Raw genomic sequence first — 4,668 nt, 5'->3', positions numbered from 1 at the left:
AGGAAGAGACTGGCACATGCGTGGCATGGTGTGTTTTATTCTTGTCACTGCTTCGCAGCAGCGGTGGCCCAGGGACAGGAGGCCCCTCTCTGGAGGAGGCGCAGCAGGTGGTTAGGAGGGTGGGCTCCGAGCTCTGCTGAGTACCCGGTTTCCCCCTGGAACCCGTTCACACGGCCGCTTCCTTGAAGGCCTGGAGCAGGGGAAACAGCTCCGGCACTCAGATACTCAGAGCAGCCCCGCACAGGCTCATTGCCTGCACATGGAGCTGCCGCGGTCCCCGTGATGAGGGGCTGTCTCTGCCCCACCCCCAGTTTCTAGCGCCTCCAGGACTCACCTGACCTGAGCAAGCGGGCCCGCAGTACCGCGCACTGGGCTTCACCGAGGCCTGCACACCGAGGCCTCCAGACGCGCCCAGGTCTGCGGCACAGCCAGGCTGGGGGGCTGCGGGCAGGGTGCGACGGCCAGTGGGAGACAGGCCCCTGCCCCCTTCTCTTGCCGAAGAAGCCAGGAGCCACACCAGGGACCGCTCTCCATGCCATGGTGGGGTTAGGGGGCGTTTTCCTTTCATCTGTGATGGGCAAGCCACAGAGCCCCTCCATATGGCGGATGTGGCCCTGGGTCCTGCCCTGCAGCGCTCACCTACTGGTACTCGGGGTTTAATAGCCACAGAACGAGTCTCCCGGCCCGTACTCACCAGGGAGTAAGGTGGACGCTCGGTGCCCTCCCAGGCGTCAGCACAGAGGACCGCTCACAGAGAGGCCGTGTCCGCGGCTGGGAACACGGCATGAAATCAGCGTTGAACAATGATTTAAAGGAGACTCTCGGTGTATGTTGTTAAGTGAAGCAAGCAAGGTGCAAGACTATGGACATACATATGTATATGCATGCACACGTGTACATGCACACATACATCAGTATACATGTATAAACACACACGTGTGTTCATATACAGGGTCACATGTAAATACAGAAGTAATGCTGCCCTTTGTATTTAAAAAAGAGGGAGAGAAATACTATATTTGCGCGAAACAACCCAAGTGCCCATCAACAAGTAAATGGATAAACAAAATGTGATCTAGCCGCACATGGAATATAGCTCAGCCAGGAAGAGGAGTGAGGCTCTGACACACCGCATGGATGGACCTTGGCCACATTAACTAAAAGAAAGAAGCCACGCATGTATTTATGATTCCTTAATATGAAATCAGAAAAGGCCCATCTGTGGAGAGAGAGTGGATGAGTGGTTGCGGGGGGCGGGGATGCTGGGGGATTGCTGATCTGTGTGAGGAATCTCACTGGGGGTGGAAATGTCTGAGACTGATTTCAGACTACATGAAGTTACTAAAAGTCCTTGAATTACACCTGGAATGGTGAGACCTGGGACAGACCCGCATAGAGCTGTTTGTAAAAGGCCCTGCTTCCTCAGTGCGGTGTTTTCTGCTTGCTGGGGACACAGGGAAATGGACAAGCCCGGTTCCAGTGGAGGCGGAGGGTGAGTGGACGGACAGAGATGGGAGTGATTTTTTTTTGTTACTCTTCATCCGAGGATGATTTTTAGAGAGAGTGGAAGGAAGGGAGGGAGCAGAGAGAGACAGAGACAGAGACAGAGAGAAACATTGATGTGAGAGACACACCAATTGGTTGCCCCTGGGACACACACCCTGACAGGACCCAGGATTGAAGCTACAACCCATGTACATGCCCTTGACCGGGAATCGAACCGCCACCCTTCAGTGAGCAGCCAATGCTCTCTAACCACTGAGAACACTGGCCGGGGCTCAGCTTGATTTTTGAACCTTGGGAGTATTGGCCACTCAAATATGTTAACTTAATATAAAAATTAACTATGCCCATTTGAGGGGTGTCCCACTGCAAGCCTGACTGTCCCATCACACTCCTCCAGGACAATCCACCAGTGACCAGCTCTCCTGACCTCAGGTCTACGCCCCTAGTGCTGATCCCTGAGAGACCAGACGGCAATGACATGACGGGAGCCAAGAGGCATCCTGTGACCTTTGTCCCGAGGAGGACAATGCTGCAGGGGCTGCTGCTTTCTGGGAGCCGCGCACAGTGACATTGCCACAGCTGCTGTGGCCAAAGAGCCCTGCGGGGAGCGTGATGCACCTCAATTCTAAGGCCCCATGGGTGCTGTCATCATCATCATCCTCAGTCTCATTTGAATGAAGGGGAAACTGAGGCCCAGGACTTCTCCAAGCTCCTAACGGGCGGAGCAGAGATCTGAACCAGACTGGCAACCTGCCGGATTATTTCTGTCTTCAGCGGCTTCTGAAGGAAGCCCCAGCGGCCAGGGACCTGCTTCCGCAGAGACCAAAGGCACCGGGAACTGGGCTCGGATCCCCTCCCATCCACACTCCGCTTCCCACCACGGAAACAGCCTGCAGACCCCTTTACTCAGCCCCCAGCAGGATCAGCAAAAAAGGAGGTGTCCCCAGGCTGTCCTCCTGCCTCCCCTGCGTGGGGACTCCATGGGCAGGACCCCGCGGCCAGAGGCAGCCTGCACCTGCGCCCACCTTCACAGAGAGCCTCTGGCCCCTTCCGTTCCTCCTGCCCTGCTTCCCGGGGGCCTTGCAGACTTACAGCACTATGGGCATGGCAGGTCCTGAGAAAACACTCTGGGTGTGCTCATTGCAAAAACAAAGCCTGCCCTGGCTGGTTTGGCTCAGTGGATAGAGCGTTGGCCTTGCAGAGTGAAGGGTCAAATCAATTAAAAAATATATATATATAAAAAAAAACACACACACAAAGCCTTACAGTCCAAACAGTACCCAGCAAAGACCAGGGGAATTTGGGGGGCGGGGGGTGGGGGCAATCATGCTAAAATAAAAATTTAATTCTCTTTTTTATAATTGAGATATAATTTACATACCATAAAGTTATTTAAAATATGTTATTCAGTCGTTTTTAGTATGTTCGCCAAACTGTGTAACCATCATCACTATTGAATTCCAGAACATTCTCATCCCGAAAAAGCAAGTCCAGAACCCTTAATAGTCACTCCCCATTCCCACTCGCCCAGCCCCTGGCAGCCACTAAGCCATTTTCCCTCCTTACGGGTTTGCCTGTCCTGCACATGTCACACAAATGGAATCATATGACATGTGATCCGGGACTGGCTTCCTTCCCAGCACCATGTTTTGCAGGTCCATCCACGTGGTGATGTGCATCAGGACTTATGCCTTTTCTGGGACAAATAATATTCCCTTGCATGGACGGAAGACGTTTTGTTTATCCTTCCCAGTTACTGGAGATCTGATTGGCTTCCTCTTTCTGGCCCTGATGAATCTCGCTGCTCAGAACATCTGTGTGCAGGTTTCCTGGGTCCTTCTCTTGAGTGGATGCCCGGGAGGAGAATTGCTGGGAGAAATGAAGTCACGTCCGAAGGCTGGTGTTCTCTTTGAAGAAAGTTACTTTTCCACTGGCACCTGAGTGACAGCAAGGGGGTGGGACTACCCAGCCCCCCCACCACCCACTACCCAGACCGGCAAGATGTGTAGTTGAGAGGGAGCTTTTTGCTCTTGGGTGCCCATGAGAACGTTCTGGGAGGTAAAAGTCCCATCCAAACATCAGCCATGACCCCCAGAGATGATCTTTCATTCATTCATTCAGCAACTATTTCCTGAATCACATGCTAAGCGCTAAAGATGCAACAGTTGCCCTAGCCAGTTTGGCTCAGTGGATAGAGCGTCGGCCTGCGGACTGAAGGGTCCCAGGTTCGATTCTGGTCAAAGGCATGTACCTCAGTTGCGGGCACATTCTCAGTAGGAGGTGTGCAGGAAGCAGCTGATTGATGCTTCTCTCTCATCAATGTTTCTAACTCTCTATCCCTCTCCCTTCCTCTCTGTAAAAAAATCAATAAAATATATTAAAAAATAAAGATGCACCAGTGGACAAGAGAAAAAGTCCTGGCCTTCAAAGGGCTCACCGTGTGATGGGGGAGCCAGATATTAGATTTTTTTTGTAATTATGAAGCAACCCAAAGGGGTGCCAATTAGGAACTGAGCAGGAGGTAAAAGCAAAGAAAAAGGGAGGAATCGCCCAGACAGGGCAGTCAGGAAAGGTGTCCTTGAGGCTGAAGTGTGAAGGAGGAAATGAGTCCTGTGAGAAGAGCAGGGGCAGAACGCCAGTCAAAGGGCACAGGTGTGTGCAGGGGCCCAGAGGAAACAGAACATGCTGCAGAGGCGAGTGGGCTGGGGGCTGGCTGATACTGGGGAGAGGTTGGGGAGAGGCTGGGGAGACGGGCAGGATCTGGACTTTCTTGTAAGGGCAGGAGGGAGCGTGGAAAGGTTCTGACTGGAGGCAGGGAGTGATGGGTCCTGGTGTTAACCCGCTTCTCCAGCTGACTGATGGGGGACGGGGCTGGAGGCCTTCACATGGCCCAGGCTGGGAACGGCGGTCAGCACAGCAAATGCAGGTGGACCACACAGCACTGCCGGGCTGTCTGAGAGGAGGGGAAAGATGCCGTGGTAACTGACAGAGGGGTGCAATTCCTTAGGCGTCACCCTCCCGTTGGAGAGGCAGAGCGCCGTGGGTGGAGGGACAGTTGCTGTGGAAGGAGGTGGGGCAGCGCCCACCCAGGACCCGGTGTGCTGAAGGGATGAGCGGTCTGCTCAGCAGGCGTCTGGTCCCTGATCCCAGCAGCCAAAGGGC

The sequence above is a fragment of the Myotis davidii genome, unplaced genomic scaffold (genome assembly GCF_000327345.1).
Source record: "Myotis davidii unplaced genomic scaffold, ASM32734v1 scaffold77, whole genome shotgun sequence".
NCBI classification, from domain to species: Eukaryota; Metazoa; Chordata; class Mammalia; order Chiroptera; family Vespertilionidae; genus Myotis; species Myotis davidii.
The sequence above is the reverse complement of the archived record's forward strand: the minus strand, read 5'-3'. Positions refer to the sequence as shown.